The following is a 19,641-nucleotide window of genomic DNA, read 5'->3' as shown; positions in this document are numbered from 1 at the left end:
CCAGGAGAGTAAAGGACTAGCTGAAAGATCTGGTTTTGGTTTATGCACCAAAAGTTGTCGGGGACAATGTCTCACCTACTGGAAACTAACCTTTAACCAGGAAAGAGTGTTATATTTCCCTTTTTTTTTTTTTTTCCTTTCTCTTGATATCCTGTGTATAAACTGAGCTTCAAGTTTGAGGTTTCAACTTGAGATTCAAATGAGTAACCATTGCGTACTTGATTCTTTCTAGTATAGCAATCAAATCAAGGGAATAAATTAAGAGAATAATTTATCAATCCATGAAGACTGAAATCTTGAAGCCTCGGTAACAGGATGATGGTATTGGAGTTACTTGAGGGTTCACCCAACAAAGGGTCCTGAGCCTGCATTGCACAGGCAACCCTGCACTCATATTACACTGAGGAAAATTCAGTGGATAGCCTAATGTCCGGAAGTAACTGTCTATTTTAGGGCTGACTGAATAGATTTCTGGGTTTCAATAAATTTGTCTGATTAAATCTCTATCGCCTGTTGTGCGAGCTTAGCTTGCATGTAAAAACCTAAATTTAGATGTCTAAATCTGTGAGCTGCACCACTCAGGCTTACTATATTATAATAAAATGACACCCAAGACAACTTTAAACTATCTGGTTTGGGTAAGTCTAATCTAATTTCACAGCAACATAGAATTTAGCTCAGAATAATGTCCTGCCTGAAGGGTGACTCAGTATAGGTTATTTTGGAGACCTGCAATAATTTACTTTGGGTAATAAAAGTTTTAGTGTTGACTTAAACGAGATGTTATTTGTTAACCAAACTGTTTACCAAGTTCTTCTATACAACCTTGTTGGAAAAAGTATTTATTCCTTGTGCATTAGTGGTAGGGATATAGAAATCCTGGACACTTTCATGAAAGAATGACATATATAATGACATTATAATGATCTTTATTCCTTTTTTTATTGTGTAATATTGCTCCATTTGCTTACATGGACATTGAATTTGACTGAGGTCACGCAGTGACACGTAGCTCATTACTGTGGCTGGCTTCTGTTAGAGAATAATCTATGGTGCATTCAAATAGTCAGAGATATCCTTGCCTTAAACGTGCAACATTGTAATTACCGCCACATTTCTTCTGCCAGCATTCATGTTCTGGTAACATTTCTGAATACCTTTCTGAGTATGTTTTCTTTATAATCTTCTCTAGTATTAATTAATATTTTAATTATCAATTAATTTCATTATATTTCATTTCTATATTATTTCTTTTTCTGTTACATTTGCGTAACCTGCCCATGGAATTTATATTCACTGTCACCTCCCTAGTACAGCTGGGGATATACTGTGAAGCACTGAATTTTTCTCTTAGATCACTGTGAAGAATAATTTGTTTTGGTTTAAATCCAATGGCCTATTCACATTCGCTGGTAAAAGAAATTTTCAAACCTCAGATAATGCCAAAGACATCTAAAATTAAACATTAACTATCTGTATGGTGTTATGTCAAGAGACACATCAGATAACGAGGTTCTGTCCTGTTACATCCTGTATGTGAAAATGACCATTCTTGTTTAAAGGCTACGCAGTGAATGTACAAAACAGACAGGATGGGAGGCAGAGCACAGGTACAAAAAGATGAGAGGCGGCAGTCACTTTGAGTAAATATAGATGTCTGAAAGGAACAGGTGTTGCCTAATAAATGTCATCAATGGAGTAATGAAGTCTAAAATAGCATTCTTGATTAATTTTTTTTTTTTTTATAGCATTTGGGCTGCCAGAGCCATAAGGCAGGTTAGTAGGAAAGCCAAGAGCAGATTCTAGGAACAGGAGTCTCCTCAGTTTCCTTAGACATATGTAACATAGACAGCTGTTTCTGGGCCTTCCTTTATCTTCATTGTAGAGAAATAAACCTTTTCAGCTATCAGTCCATCTGATGTATCTAAAATGTCTATTTTAGAGTTAAAGGAATTCTGTCTTAGACTTCATAGTCTATAGTGACTTGATTTCTACTGATGATACACAGAGACCAGGGTAACTCAAATAAAAAGCAGGGCTCTGCATTTAGTTGGATGAATTCTACCCTAACTCTTTTGACTAAGAGAAAGTTGCTTTTCTCTCTGGACCATGAAATCATTCTGATTAAGAAGATAAAGCAAATCTGAGGAACTCCTGTGAATTCCAGTATAAGTTTAAATAAACCTTTTCCTCTTCACATAGTTATGCCAAATGTGCCTGCTTTGAAATTTTAGAGATACCTGACTCAGCTGACTGTTTTGTATGTTCATCATCAATACTGTTCTGTATTTTACCACCTCATTATTCCAGACAAGGCACAGGATTTTAGAGTGGACCATCACACAGGTACATTATTTACAGTCTCACATTATCTGATTTGCATATAAAATACCCCAGCAGTGTCTAGTGAAGGAGGTCCCAAATATCAGATATGTGCATAGTTTCAGTTACTAGCTTCTTATAAAAATCCCTTCAACCAGAGAAGAGTTCCAGGGATTCTAACTTGTAATTTGTATTCCCATTATAGTTAATAACTCTTTATATCATCCATCTAGGTCAATTTAAATGAATGCCTTGTTGCTACCTAGATGATTATGGGTTGCAATTCATTTATCTTGCCAAACGATTCATGCTTAATTTATTGAATTTTCATGCAGTATCTGAGTGACCTATGCATGTGTAGTATTTTAAATGCACGCACAGTGGCATACACAGCCTTCTGCAGTATTTTGCTTAAGTAATCAGCTTATCAATGTGTTGGAGTTTGAGATATTGTGTGACTCGTTATGCCAGTGTTTAATGCTACTTGCAGTAATCATTCTGTCTGAGTTGACTGGCTAACTCTCAGAAGCTTCATGGCTTTTATGTCAGCAGTAATGGTTCAAGATGTGTCCAGTTAGTTCTATAGTTTGCTACCTGGCCATCTGGCATGAGCCACTGACTTGTGTTTGCATCTCATTGTACTTTTGCATTAGAAAACTACTTAACAAGTGCCCTTTGTTTATAGCTGGAGTTATGAATCTTCCTTCAGTACCTGACAAGTCAAATGGCATCTACAAGTAATAATATCTTTTGTAGAAATAATCTTTCTGTATGATAAGGTTCTTTCTTTAGTATATACCTGTATGATTTCCTGAGTCTTTTGTGGTGAAGTTTTTCATTAATGTGAGGAGAGTGGAGACTGCCCCCAGGGTAATTGGAGCACTCTTAAAATCCAGAGGTTCAGGTCATTACTTTTAGCAGATCTATATTTTTATGCTACCTACTAGCTTATTCTGTGTTCCTTCTGATAAAAGACTGTGCTTTTGTTCTTATTGTTATACTGAATCCTTGCAAGATGGAGCAATGAAATTATTGCAGAAAAATGCTTTTGGCCTGATGAAATCCACGTTACCAGTATTTATTTATTTATCTATTTACCTTAACCACATTCTTTTTGTATCTCCAAACCATGGTACCCAAGCTGGTGCTTGATATCTGTGATACCAAGTAAGAGTAAATACATATGGCATTATTATCACCCAGTTCCAGAATTTTTTCTTCCCTTTGTCTGCATGACGAAATTTTGGCTTTTGTATTTACCAAATCATATGGGTTTTTTTGTTACATGTATTTGCCTGGGTTTTAAGAAGTTGTCATCGCAGGGTAACTGAGAGGGAGGACCTCACTGTAATCAGCTTTATTTCTGTCTTCTGTTGACATACCTCAGAAAAAAGAAACTCATTATCTGCAAAATTTTGTATGTTTCATCTGCTAAATATTTGGATTCTAAACAGTGAAATATAGTTCAGTGCATTTTTTCTTGCCAAATAGTTCTCAAATAAATACCAATGCGCACTGTAGTGGCAACTGAGCTGCACTAGTTTCAATTTCCTGTTAATAAATAGATTCCAAATACCCAAGGAGCAATAGTAATTACATACTCAGATTTCCACAACTTAATTACACTAAATTATACCCTGTAGCAGGTCAGAAAATGTTAAGGGCAAAGTAATATGGTTGACTGTCAGCACACCAAAACCATTCAAATGTAGGCTAGAAAGATGCCTATCAGAAAGATCCTAGATCAGAGTTTTTTTGTCTTGAAAGTATAATTTTTGTGCAAATATCTTTATTGGCCCAGTAAACAGTTAGAGCTTAGAAAGCTAAGCTTTTGCTTTGCAAGAAAAGAATTTGCTGGCATAGCAAACTTTCTCACTCAGAACAAGTTTATTCCAGGATCCTTGGAACAGTTGTCTAGCAGAGGTAAAAAGGCATAGTTCCATTGTTGGAGTTATGATTTATTTTAAGTGATATGCCAGCCTTTGACTTGTATTTATTTCTATGAATATCCATTTGCTTTAGAAACATCTCAAATGCTTTACACATTCATCTAAAATCAAAACTGAAGTAACATAAACCCACAACCAACCACCTGCACATAAACCAGCCCTGAAATGACTCCCTTGTCTTTAGCTGTAATTGCTATAAGATAAAAAGTGGGTTGCCTTGCAGAAAACCCCTACGAGATAAAAAAAAGACCCACCGAACTTCTGTAGCCTTAAATATGTAATGTGTTTAAATGATGAAAGTGTAACAGCAGAATTTGTTGTCAGCAGTGGGCTTGTGGAACTGAGATTTCATTCTTGGACATTATGATTGGTAGTGAAATCAGAAACACATCCCTGTGAAAGTTGGCTCTGATGCCATTTTGCAGTCTTGTTAATTTCTCTCAAGAAAAGACAGGCTTATGGTCAGATGTCTCCAGGGCATGCCTCTAGCCCACCTTGTGCAGATTTATTGACCGTTCCCCTATAATGTCTTGCTAACTCTCCTTTCATTCCCAGATCTGGGTTCTGCAGATTTTGGGCTTGCATGTAAATATAGGGGAGTATTTAGGTAAATCCTTAGTAAGTACAATAACAGTGTATTGTTAGAGCTAGATACTATACTAATTAACTAGGCAAGCCCAGTAATTTCTTCATTATTTTCCATGATTTAAAGTCTGTGAAGTTGAGCTAAGCAATACTAACCATAATGAATCTGCATCTACTCTATGTAGTCTGTCATACAAAGACTAACATGAAAATGCTTTTGGATGTGAAGCATACTACCTGAAATAAGTGGCTCCATTTCAATTGTGATGATCATACCTTTTTGACCCTAGTAAAAGTTTGGATGGCTCTAGATGGTAGATCTTCCTGTGAGACTGAGAAATAGAATAGTAGTGTAATTAATGCAGTAATGCCCTGTACCCCAGATACCCAGGTGATTCACTGACAAGCAAAGAAAGGCTGGAGTCTATCACCTGTCCAGTAACTTGAGTACCAGATTGCTACCTGATCATCTGGATAACTACTTGCTATTCTGTAGATTTACTGTAGCATCTAGGAAAAGTTCCTTAATTAACCGATATTTTGTTTTACTTTTATAAAGTGAAGACAATAGTTTTAATGGTACTGGGAAATAAATGCATTACAGATTTTGTATGTCTCAGCTACTACGGTAATAGAAGCAATATAATTTCCATAGAAGATCATTTTTTGTTTTATTTTGCAATATTATTTATAACAAATCCATGACTGAACCTGATCATCTTTGAAGGATATTTTTTCTGCCAGTTCTTGTGAGAATCCTGGGTAAGTTACATTCTTCCTGCATTGCAGGTAGTGGAGAGTTTATTGTCTTAAATGCATCTTCACGGGCAGCAAGGCTTCCAGTCTGAGTTTCCTGGTAGCAGCCTGCTTATTTCAGGAATGATGTATTTCTATTGGTGGAAGAGATGCTCCTCTAATTGCCTTTTTCGATGATGTCAATATATATATTACATATAGCTGGTAAATTGCTCAGCAACTTTTAGTGATATATATCCTGCGAGATGTCACTTTCATTTCATGCTACACAGCTTTTCTTTCTTCCTTTAAATCTGTACAATAGCTTAGTTCCCTTTTCGCCTTTATGTGCTTAGGTTGTGTGATCAGAACAACAGCAGATGCAATCAAACTCACAATTAGACTGTGATTCGCATTATGTAAAAGATTCATCATGCCAATTGATGTGAAATGACATGCAGTCTCTAGGCAGTGATTGCACAAGCCTTTAATCTCTCCACACACTGAACCCTGTACCTATAGTGGTTCAGCAAAGCGTAGTTGTAATCATTTTTGTACTAATGCCTTTCTATGATTTCACTATGAAGAGTATAACAATGAGGCCTTTTTCTGCTACTTCTTTTAAATGCCAGGGTGTGCTGATTACACAGTTAGCATCCTGCATGTAGTTGACCTTTTGTGTAGAAATGGAATGAGACTAGTGTTTTATACCATTCAGGGGTTAGGTGTCTTACTGAAGACAGATGTCAATTTTTTATTCTTTAAGCTAATGTTCCCCTTTTCTTTCTTGGCCCACTGGTCAATCACTTGGCAACTTTTCAAAGACAAGTGCATAAGGGTTTCTTCTAGGAGCTCAATCCAAAAAAGCAGGCGTTTTTGTAATTTATAAGATGAACAAGGATCTTTGATGAGATGACTCTTCTAAATGTCAATTTTCAGGAAAAGTGAATCCTAACGGTAGCCTACTTCACATAACCATAGCCTACTTCACATAACTTATTGTAGATATTGAAAATTATGCTCTTTCTATTGAAAATTAGGATCATTATACGGGCATTTCAGAAAGATGGCAAGTATTACTCCAGATCTCTGACTCGAGCAGCGAGTGACCAGTGTGCTTGTATGTATATCAAGAGTGAAATGTGGAGGAAAAGCATAACTCCACATAATGGTCACTGATTGGAAAATGTGCATTGACTGGGTGGGCAGGGTTTTTCCAGCCTTGAATTCTAAGTAGAAGTGGTTTTGTGTTTAATGCCCATGAATGACAAGGAATACACAGATGCTAATGTGCATGACTAAACTCTCTTTCAAAGAACCGAGTGTGACTGAGTAGCACTCCTTTATCATTTGTGAATAACTTATCTAGATGAAAAATCCTTTCAGATATGTATATCAAACTAAAAAAATCAGAAATATGTAAATTGTTATGTCTTTAGTCAATAATTAAAAACATTCATTTCCAGAACTGTAAAAAAATTAGTCTTTGGCTATTTTGGAATTCATACTGTGTCCTATTTCATTAAACAGGAAATGCAGATGATTAAGGATCAGACAGAAGCTGTAGTCATTGACTTCTGATAGAATACTTTGAACCCATTTGTGCTCACAGTTCTTTTAATTAACTACTTTTTCTACAGGATCAAAGAGAACTGGAGCCAAACCCCACTGAAAGCAGGAGATCAGAAGAAGCTTAAACAAAAAATTAGATTCTGTAGTTGGAAAACCCATTTTTCTGTTCACACATGCATGCTGTAGCACAGAAACTATGTTCCCCAAGAAGAGTTACAACCCCATGAAACATGTTCTGGAGACTTCCTGAAGTCCAGTAAGGACTTTGCTGGTGGTTTGGTTTCTAATACTGCCAAAAAATGTGTTCAGCTGCTGTAAATATGGAGAAACTTTATTTTATTTATGAAACTATAATGCAGATTAATTTTTCATGAGAGAAAGCTGTGAGATTTTGTTTGTTTGTTTTTTTTTGACTGGGGGGGGGGGGGGGTGGGGTGGTCGTTGTGTTTTGGTTTTGTTTTTTTTCCCCAAATTGTGTGTTTGTAAGGATCAAGTATATTGTACCAGATGAAGACTTCTGTCTGGTGAATATTTGGATTCCACTCCACATACTTATGATTCCATTCCAGTTTTTGCACCACTAGTAAAGGTCTCAAATCATGGTGTATCAAAGATGTCTTTATAGGTAGGCACTCTGAAATTCTTCATTCATAAAGCAGTGCATGTGCTATAAGCTAAGTTCATTGATGCAGGAAGGTCAAATCATCTTTTCCATCTTGACTCAGTCGTTAAAGCTCTCACCTAAAATAGGTGATCTCTATCCTTTTGCATTTCACCTTATAGTCCTCACTATTAATGGGAGGAATTTAAACCCATCAATCTGCATGGTTTTTCAGCGCCTTTAAAAACACTGTGCCATTCTATGTAAGTATAATTATCTATCACTATACAAGTAATAAAAAAAGTCTCTGGTGTAGCTGAGCCTTGCATGAAGGCATTTTCAGTTCATAGCCAGATATATAGCGAGAAAGAGTCCTCATTAACTTCTAAACTTTCATGATCATGACTCATTCTTTCAAGTTCTACTTTTTTTGAGCAACAACAGTAAAAAATTATATTTACTGGCCAAAACCTATATATTTCCTGTTGATTTGGGGAAATTTAATGTATCTTGTGGGAAAATAATGAGTCATTGCTCATTCAAAAATCTCAATATTGAGTATCTACAAATTTTCTTTGTCTATCAATGTAGTCCTAAGACTGGGAGAACAAGGCCAAGGAAAATAACAGTGGTTCCTGAGCAAATATGATGCATAAATGTAATAACTCACAGAAAAATGATGGTCTGTTTTTTCAGCAGTTGTAAATAATAGAAATACCTCATGTATACCTACATTTAAACTGAAAGAGAGTAGATTTAGAGCAGATATTAGGAAGAAGTTCTTAAATGTGAGGGTGGTGAGGCACTGGAACAGGTTGCCCAGAGAAGTTGTGGATACCCTGTGGGCCAAGGGGCAAAGAATGTGTGTTCAAGAAAAATGGGAAGTAACAATGTAGCAGTAAATAGCAGAGAAACGCTTATATATCTGGTTAAAAGTAGTTGCTTAAGTTGCTTAAGCAAAGGTGCGTGGACAGTAATATGACTGGCTGAAAGGGTGCGTGATCAGTAAGGTCATTGGCTGGAGAAGCACACGGCATGCACATGCAGAAGGACCATTTTTTCGTGACTGAAAAGTACAATTAGTAGCTAACCGCTACTAAATGCTAGGCAGAGTACTATAAAAGCCTGTAAGCTCACTCAATATACATCTTTAATTGCACCACAACTGGAGTCCATGCCTCATGCACCACAATACCCCACCCTTGGAAGTGTTCAAGGCTAGGTTGGATGAGGCTTTGAGTAACATGGTTTAGTGGAAGATGTCCTTGCCACAGCACGGGGCTTGGAACTAGATGGATTTTTAGACCCCTTACAACCCAAACCATTCTATGATTCTATTGTGATTTATTATTTTGTTGGGTTTTGGTTTTTTTTCGTTGTTTTTGTTTTTTGTTTGTTTTTTTTTCACAGATAATGCAACGATACATGAAACTGGACTTCTATATTTTTTCATTGCCTTTGGAAACTGTTTAATTGGGTAGTGTTTGATTTTAATTAATAGATACACTAGGAGTCAATGAGGAGCTGCAAATTCTCTGAAGCTCTTTTGCAGCGCAATATCTTGGTGGCTTCACTTTAAATATCATATTGCCATTTTCTATTCTGCTATAACTAGACTCATAATGAAACTTTATGTGTAACAATAGAAATGGGAAGAGATACCTTAGGGGGTAAGCAGATGATTGTTAGAAATACATGATTTGACAGGTTGCTTCTGGTCTACATTCCATGTGGAAGTGGTGGACTGGACTCAAAGTCTTTTAGATATAACATCTTCCTCCTAATGGTCCATTCTGTAATATTTTACTGGCATATTACATCTAGCTTCTTGACGGAGGCTGTATAGGCATAAGAAATACAAGGTTAAAAAAGAAAAAAAGAAAGAAAATAATTAAAAAAAACAGTACTTATATAGTATAAGTAAGCTTGATTGAAGTATTTTCTCTCTACATTCCTGAAACAAGAATCAGATGTTGCACTCAGAAGCTATATATTTTGTATCATCTTGTACACATAATGTACACACACTGTAGACTTGGTGTTGCCTGAATTTTAAACCCCTAATGCATGGGAGGTTTGAGCTTACAGAAAATCAGCTCATCTGCCCTGCAGATAGTCTTATGATCAAATTCAGATAAAAACTTGAGTACAGCTTAAGCATTAGATATGACTATTGAAGTCTATGAAAATAATCTAGTAACAAGCACTGAAGTGTTTTTTTGGTTTTTTTTTTTTGTTTGTTTGTTTTGTTTGATAAGAGGTACAGAGAAGTTGAGCAGAAAAATAAAAGGAATAATTTTGGAGAGCTTCACTAATATCTAGAGTGATACTCAAAAAACCCCCAGCTTTTGCCTGCTGCAGGATCTCTGGTCTGGCTTCCTCAATGCTGTGTGATGCCACATAAAAAATCTGCATTAGATCTCCTGTTGTGTGTTGAAAGCAGCATAGCTTCATAAACTCAATGCTGTTCCCAGGCTTATGTATTTCCTTTTCCAATTCTCGTGCTCAGTAAGGGAGGAAATAGAATAACTGCTGACACAGTCAGGCTTATGGCAGACCATTCAATCTATTTAACATATGTAGATATTTCACTGGTAACATTTAAACAGCCAAAGTCTGTCCCAAAGGCCATTTACAAGAAAACATTCATCTGGCCATTCGGTTTTGATAGATGTGATTTTTTTTTCTAAATGAACTCGACATTCATTATAATAGAAACTTATGTCAATAGTAACAGTGTTGAGGGCCATGTGCCAACCCTCCTTTGCTGCTTCTGATTGAGCACTGGAACTCTGGCTATGCTCAGGTTGTTTCCAGCTAGGACTGCAGATGTTGATTTTGCTTTTCTACTCACTGAGCAATAGGCATGTCCAATTATGCCTATCGCTAACTAGAGTCTTTATACACTTGTAATTTATTTCTTAATCAAAACAAATCTGCAGGTGGAAATTGAGATTAGAGAATAATTTTTAAGATGTGAACATATTATTATTATGTGCCCATCTCTTTCCACCTGTGATTTGCCATTTCTGGTCTTTCTCTGTTGATCCATAGTGTTGCACCATCACTTTGCAAGGGTCCATCTCCACATAGATTTCCAAAAGAAAAAATTTTCTTAACATTCCTTCAGGAAGAACTTAGAGACATACACTTAGAAATTTAAATTTAATTTCAGAAATGCTGTAATTCACTAAGGGTCTGTGTAGCAGGGTAATGTCTTCAGAGTCTTGGCATAAGTGAATAGGATGTTTTCACCAGCCTTTGCCTCTAACCCTAGCAGATCTAATGCTGGTGAAGACAACAGAGCACTTCAGAGCATCAGCTGGCAGTACAGGAGCTCCTGCGAAGCCACAGTGCCACCAAAGAGCACCTTAAGAACGGAGCGGGTCTGAGCGACATCTTTTGAATGTGGAGGATGATACCCTGCAGTAAGAGTATCAGGACAAAAACCAAAACTTACCACAGTGGCATAAAGAAATACCATGTGGCGGCTGTAGCTTGAAATTCCCTTCTTTGTTCTACACTAGAACTGGGCAAAATAGTAGTTACATGCGTTTAATTAGATTAATTTTGGTCAGAAGATGCTGATTCATCAAAATATGCTGGTGATTAACAGTCAGTTTTGCTTATTCTCTTCATTATAAGCTTTTAAAACAAGGCATTTGCTATTACTTCACATAAGATAATTATTAAGGGAAACAGATCTGAAAAAGTACTGCAGTATGACAGCAAGTAAAGCACAAAAAAAAGAAACAACAACCCCAAACAAAACAGAACAAGAAGGAAAAATAAAATAAATTAAGAAAAAATAATGAAAAAATTAAGGAAATTTAATTATTGCTTGCTTGAGGCAACTTTAGTAATGTTGAAACTCATAGCAGAGCCTTGTTAGTGTAAAATGTATTTCCTAAGAGCTGCACCCAGCTGAGATGCAGCAATCCCTCTAAAAAGGTCTGAGGTTCATATGAAATTTCAGCATTCTCCATCCTAGTGTTGTAATATTTAAATTTTCAGGTTTTGGGTTTTGGTGGTTTTTTTTTTTTCAGTGTTAAAGTATTTTTCCCTTCCAGAAGTGAATTGAAATGCTGAAAACAGGTTTTATTCTTAAGAATAGAAAGGCAAAAAGCTAAATTTATATAGGAAAAGAATTTTTTGTTAGATTTGCCTCCAGCTCTGATGAGAGATATTGTTCTACCAGCATATTATGCTTTTAATAATGTGAAATGAAAAGAGGGAGAATATTAGGTTTGTTTTGTCAGAGTTAACATTACATGTTACCCATACATCCTTCTCTAAAATAAAGTAGCTAACAAATATATTTCCCATGTGCTAGTGGTATTCCTGAGTGTAATGATTGAGTGAAAGATGGAGGGAGGCATTTGGAAAGGAAGGTTTCCTTTGATCCTGCATCACAAATCTGTCTGTTCCTTACACTTTGAACAGACTGTCTGAACACTGACATACCCTACATGAACATTTGGAAAGAGCATGTAACAATCCACTTGCCAGACTTGCAAACTCTGCAGACTGCTGGAGGTTAGACTGGAGGTTATACTGGAGGTTAGACAACCCCAGTAAATAAACAAAATCCAAATATTTTTTGCTAATGAGCAACCCAAAATCTCAAATATTAGTTGTGCACTGTTCTCACTTTCCTACTTTTCTCATTCTCCTTTACTGATATATATTTCATTTATTTTTTCTCTACTTCAAATTTAGTGAATTTATTAGTTTTGAATGTTGAACTTAAATTTGATCATATGCTTTACTTGACTAAATTTTGAAACTAAATTCAGACCAGTTCTGGTTTGATGACAGTATTGAGACACTACCTTTCAAGGTTTATAATTAGATAAAATTGTGTTTAACCAATGGGAATTTCTGCTGCATGTACACAAATCTGTCAATCTGAGCTGTGTGCAAATAACTAATGAACTATGCAGAAAGCATACAGTACAGTGTAGACATGTTCTCTGGATCCAATATATGAAAGGAAAGAGGGGGATTTTTTTTCTTAAAAATAAATAGTATTTTCTCTCAAAATACTATTGCATGTTTTCTGACATATATATCTAGACCTAACCTTTAAGGGAGAGAGAAATTTTGAAACTTCCTCTAAGAGCTATAGTAAAAGTCAAGGAATTTTGTTTCTGTCTTTCAACTGAGCTCTTTATACTCACATATGCCACAGAACATGTCTCCATAAGAGATCTGTCAGTAAGGAGTATGTATGTGTGCCTTAGGATCTTTCCACTCTGGCTTTGTAGCCTAGGCCATTGATAAAGGTAGGATTGGATAAAGGTAGGATTGAATAAAGGTGTCTGACACTGTGCTAGAGCTCCTGCAACTCAGACACTTGCTCTCTTCTGATGACTCTGCAATTAGCATAGTGTTCCTCCTTTGGAACAGACGTGGATGGTAATTTCTTGAACTCCTGCAACAAGAGTCACTATAGTTCATCTTCCACATTATTAAATATTAATTATATCCTTATACACACAGAGATATGCACACAGAGTTAATTCATCCCTTGTGTATGCTTTATGTTTAAAGGTCAAAGAAGCAGTGTTCGTTTTCTTTTTCTAGTTGGTTATTTTGTGTACTACAATAGAAGCAAATATTGTTTGTAGGCACACTTTTTTATTTCACTCAGATATGCATTTGCATGAAAGAATTCAGATTTTGATCATACAAATTGTATATGCATATACAAAACTTCTGTGAACAGATCAGGCAGCAAGCTCAAAAAGCATGTCCCCCTATGGCTTAGCAAGTGTTTGTCTAACAATACTTACTACGCTGCCTACCATGGGCACAGGGGCTTTCAAGGAAAATAAATATATGAATTTTGATGATATAAATAGCAGCAAGACAGAATATAGTGATGACCCTCTGATTCTTTTAGCTTTTTTATTTTTTTCTTCAAAACAATTATTTTCAGGACAAATGAGTTCATCTGATTATGTTTGTAAAATATTTTCATTTTACTGGATAATTTTGAAAGGGAATGTGATGAGTTAAATGGTGTGAAAAAATACTAAATGTTTTATAAACAAAGAGAGGGAAAGAGATTTTTTTCTTTTTCTGGTTTAATAAGAATTGTACCAAATAATTAAACAAAAAATTGATAGTAGCAGATTTGCTATTATCGCCATCTTCGACATAGCACAGACGTTACTGCACTGCTTTCTCACTGCTTTTGTCTCTTTGAAGAGCTGAGATAGAACAATTTACGTTTTTCTTTTTAAAAAAAAGAACAGGTTTGATAGTTTCATGATGACATGATACTGCACAACATCAAAACCATTTTTTGATTGAACACTCCTTTTTCATTAATCAGTCATTTAATTTTTTCTCCTTTATTTTATATTTGTATTTGAAAATTTAAATTTTTTTTAAGTGTTCAGGTAAATGAGGAGCTCATAAAGTTTCTGATGGATAAGCTGAAGAAAGGCAAGACCTATTATTTGGTCTTGAAAGCTCTGTTTCAATTCCTTCCCAATCTGCAAGCCCTGGCTCTGCCAGACCTGGGCCTCCCTTAAGCTGACTGTTTCTGATGCTTGCATGGAGGAGCATCCTGCAATAGTTCAGTATACAGATAAAGTATTTATGCATTTAAGTGCTGTAATGCCATTTCGTCTTTCATTTTTTATGTTGTGTTATGATGTGTCAACAAATACAGCTTTTACAAGATTTCTCAACATTGTGTGAATGCTACTTGCAGGTTTTCCTGACTTAAACTGGTTGAGACCTACTTGATGCTGTGTTGTACCATGTGATCATAACAGTCCACATCTCTCCACTGCTCCATTCCATGACATAGGTATTTCCTTAGTAAATATCATACAGGTGCCCAGAACTCCATTGGACAACTGGGCTTTCATAATACTGATGCACAAGGACCTAGCATTAGGAGGGAACAGCTAAGTACCTACCACTGAAACATGGTCAAGCAGGCATTCCATGCCCTCTTTGTAAAGTAGGAGATAAAAGCGTGAGCCTGGAGGCAAAATCTGGGTGGCTTGCTAAGTAAGGATTGAAAAAGGAAGGCCAACACAGAGCAAGGAGTTAAAATAAAGTGTTGAAGGCCAGGCTGGATGGGGTTTTGAGCAACCTGGTCTAGTGTGACGTGTCCCTACCCATGGCAGGGGGTTGGAACCAGATGATCTTTAAGGTTTCTTCCAGCCTTAACCATTCTATGATTCTATGAATATTTGGTCCAGTCTCCCTAGAAGGAATGTTGTTTTCCTCTGTCAGTCACAGGCCCAATACAGGAAAAGGTTTTTTTGACTCTGACTGTTGATTTTTTGGAAGTGCAAGGATCTAATGAATCAGTTACCATGACCTCTAGTGCTTTTGGTATTCAAACATCAGTTTGCAGAAAACTTTGCTTTACTAGCAATACTGTTTGATTCACAGGGCTCTGATTCTGATGTAATTTTGCACTTATTCATGATAGTGAGACATTGCCAGGACAGATTCTCAACTATGTAATTGTTTGAACTGAATAAGTGCTTTGGCAAAATATTAATTTCAGACAATTTTCCTAACACGACCTCTCTTCTAGTTCTCTTCATTTTTCTTGATGACAGAGCTTTGTCATTTAAGAGCATGGAATAAATTAAATTGCTGGCCAAGATCCAAACAACAAATTGAAGTTTATGCTAGGTATGGAGCTTACTAAAATCCACCTGTCAAGCGTACCTCATTGTTAATAAGGGCAGCATAATCCTGAATGAAGAAGAGACTTTAAAACTAACAACCCTGATTCTGGTAATGCTGGGCAGCACTTGAATGTAGCAACTCGTATTGTGTTTTCTGTTTGGTTGCACAAGTCAGTAAGGTTGCACAAGGCAGTTTAGCACAAAGTCAATACCCCTGGTGAAATCCTGCTAAAAACTTTGATCATAATCCCACAGCTTTCAAGTGTCAATTTAGCCTAGAAGTCTATGGAATAAAATGTGTTGTAGCTTTTCCCTGTACCAGAAAGTGACAGTATTAGCAGTTTACTGGCCTTATTATGTTTCATGGGTGGTGTACCAGCTTACCTCCTGTGTAGTGGGTGCTTTTTTGCATGTAACAGCTGATTAATAGGGAAGCACGAAATACGAATAGAAGATTTGCTTAGACTTTCATTGCCCTAGGGGAAAGCATACAGTGGGGCTGCAGCACTGTTACACACTTCCTAAAAAGTATTTTTTACCTAGTTCTCAGTTTTACAAACTATTGTGATCTGATCAGTTCCCCAGAGTAGGGATTTTTTCTTCTCTTTTCCTTTCCCCATCTTCTCGAGACAGATGCATCAACAAACAGTAGGAGGGCTGGCTCATCTCCACTGATAATAGCACACGGGATAAGTTTGCCATGGGACTCGCTTTCTTCTTTGACTCTAAAACACATTTGAAAAAAAGAGTGGCATTAATTTAAATAGATTTCCCATAAACAGGATTTACTAAAAAAATATAAAATCCTTGCTTTAATCTCATCTTTAAAAAGTACAGAAAAGAAAAAGCCTACTATGATGTTCCAGCATTTTAAAATACTATTGAAGACTGAAAATATTCTCTCAGTGAGTAAATGGAACATATTTGGGGAAATGTACTTGCTGTGAAGAATTTTTACCTCTGTGCGCATCACTGCTTTTTTAGTCTGTCAAGGAAAAATAACGCTTTTTGCTAACTCCTGCTCTTTTAAAGCTAGACCCTCATCTAACCTTGACCAGGGTCATGACACAGAATGAATTGATAAGACATACTTCATTTCGGATTAAATAACAATGAGACTGACAAAGCCTAGAGGGACTTGCAATCCTAATGCAGAGTTTATCAGTGCTCTTGTGGAGGAAAAACTATATGACTTGGATTAGTTGTTTTCTATGTAATAAGTTATAAACCTGTGAAACCTTGATTCTCATTTTTTTACTGTGTTTTGAAAAACACCAACATCCCGAGAACTTATGATCCAATTTTGTACCTATTACTTCTATTTGTTTTCTATTAGCCATGTATAATACTCTCACTTGTGGTGAGAGTACCTTATTTTATTTTCCAAGACTTCTTTTGGTTTGTTCATATGTTTTTGATAACAAATATGTAACTGTATGTTACAGTTTAACCTAAATTTTTTAATGTGGATAACCTAAAGTAGGGACCTGGAGGTCAACATTGCTTCCAAATTCTGGACAACTATGTTTTGAAAATATGTCCTTATGAAGAATTTTCCCTTGCATGTCTTTGCTGTAGCAAATGGCTGTCTCTGTGTTTCATTATGTGACATAAGTGACTTGTGAGCATCCAGTCTAAAACTTTGATGTAGAATTTTCTCAGATCTTAGGAGATAAAAAAATGTCACTTTTCAGTTGGATAGCTGAAACTGATCCTTTACTTCAAGTAAATAAAAAAATCATCTTTTGATTTATAAGTTGCACATTTGAAGTGTTATGTGACTGTTTCTCCAAGATAGTTTTAACTGGCATTTGAGGTAGGAATACCTACATACCAACACCAAGAGCTGGGTGAATACTCCATAATGCTATATATTAATTTTGATTTTATGCACTGTACACTGCATGAAAATTTTAAGGAATGTGTTATCCAGTGTGGCACTTCTTTTAGAAGCAGCACACCTGTTAATCAATTTTAAAGCCTCAGTTCTCTACTGTAAATGCCTATGAACAGTTTTCTTTTAACAAGCAGTCTTAGAACTACTTGTGCCCTTATCCATTATTTAGATTTCAATTTCAATACATGGTAATGAAACTGTTCCCTAGCAATCTGTGAGATTAAAAGAGTATGTTTTTATTAATGGACTTTTCAGCAGACTGTTCTAAATCCTATTGAGTTCATTAGGAATACTTTATTCTTACTCAGGGTAGAACTGAAACATGAAAGGAATTTACTATTATAAAAGGAATTGCCTGCATAATGTTTGTAATAAACTGTAACATAAGATTCATTTTAATGATTTTCATGAATTATGATAAAATTTCTAGCTTTGTCACAGATATCTTTTGTAATCCTGAACAAATCATTGAAACTGCTTTCTTTATTCCCTTGTCTGTAGAATGGGGAAAACTTTGTTCCAAGTTTATAACATTTTTTTAATTAAAACTTCACATCCTTCATGTCTTTGATGTGTTTTGTACAGGACCTAAATAATTGTGGCTTCACGGATAATTGCTTCCACTCACATTCATACTGAAATATGCAAGTGAAGCAACAGGTCTATTTGCCAGACTAGATGGCACTTCAATATAGTAACCTCTTTTCTTACATGACTATTGTAAAACTGAAAATGATGAGCCTTTCGAAATATTTGTACTCATAAATTTCAGTGGGTTAGCTTTGCTCAAATCTTTACAAGCTCTTTCATAGACGATGTATCTCCTTCATTTAATTTTCCAGACATGTACATTCTGTGATGATGAACTCATAACCAAGATTAAATGACTTGAGCCTGACTGAGTAAAAAGTCCCAATTCTACCTTTTCTAGGAACGCCAGGGCTCCCAGGATTTCTGCATACTCAGTTTTCATTAATTCTAATATAACAATTCCTGTTAATGCAGTTTGGCTGACCATTTCCTAAAGAGCTTAATCACTCACCTACTTCTTTATTTTCTGCCACAGTATTTTTTATGGAACTGTGCTTAATAACATAAAGTAAATCTTCAGTGCCTTTCCCTTTCTTTGCTGACCTACAAATGGGTTAGGTGAGCATGTAGGGTGTATATTTTGATTGATCTTTTCTCTCATAGATATTGCCGTGTAATCTTTGCAATATAAACATGGAGGTGAATATATGCTGATGGGTAGTTCTGTTAGTGTGCATTTAACAATGTGCTTTGGCTGATTGAACACCTCACTCCTGTGCTATTGCCTGGCTACTGCCCTCTCCTCTACTCTACAAGGGAAGCGCAGACTTCCACTTCTTCTCTTGCACCATTCCTGCTGCCTATCCTTTTCCTGGAGGAGCTGAAGCCAGAGGTAAACCAACACATGGTAATTTAAAAATAGTCATTTTGGTGTGTCTGCTTACTGAGAGATCAGTGAAATTATTGTATCAAACAGTGTTTAGCTATTAGATCATCTCAGTAAAGCAATTAATACCTTTAGATTTTCTTCATTATTTTTCAGGCAAGAGGAGGAGTGAGATCCTGGCCAACCGTATGTAGGTATGGCCACAACACTGAAACTGTTATCTTCAGTTTATTCAAGTTTCACTGTAAAGGCTGACAACCAATAGTACTAAAGTCATTCTTTCATTTCAAATGATCACCCACTATGAATATGAGATATGTGAATGTGAGTAAAATGCATGCTTTTTTGCTTTCTCTCAATGCGTTGTGGGTAAACTATAACTACATTTCCCTGTGTAATAACTATAACAGTGCTCTTCAGCAGAGGTATGAGCTCAAATCAGAAGTAAATTATTTCCTTCACTCTAACTAGTCTCGAACTGGATTTTAAAAAGTTCAGATACTTACTGTTTCTCGTGAATATAACAGCTTCCTAATTCAATGACAATTATCAATATGTTTAAAGTTTCTGTTGCTTGCAACTATCAGTGGTTTAGTGACATTTAGTCATCTGTTTATGATATTTTCCTAGGTAAAAAAAGATTTACATACCAGCTTGAATACTTTGTAGAACAGAGTCTACCCGCCACAATCAAGTAAAAGTAATGAACTACCTGTTTCTCTTGAAGAAAGCTTTGCTTAACACCAAAATGGACTTGTAGTCAGGATTCAAAAATATTCATCCTTCTAATGTTGGTATGTAAAATACTTTCTCATTGAACTGCGAATTTGTGATGAAAGTTAATTTGGAGGTGTTTTATGAGTCAGTGAGAAGGAAAAAAGAAATGATGGCAAGTTTGC

Source organism: Pezoporus occidentalis, unplaced genomic scaffold (genome assembly GCF_034315485.1).
Source record: "Pezoporus occidentalis ecotype Australia unplaced genomic scaffold, CSIRO_AGI_Poc_V1 ctg23, whole genome shotgun sequence".
In the NCBI taxonomy this organism is placed as follows: Eukaryota; Metazoa; Chordata; class Aves; order Psittaciformes; family Psittacidae; genus Pezoporus; species Pezoporus occidentalis.
Note: the sequence above shows the minus strand (reverse complement) of the source record.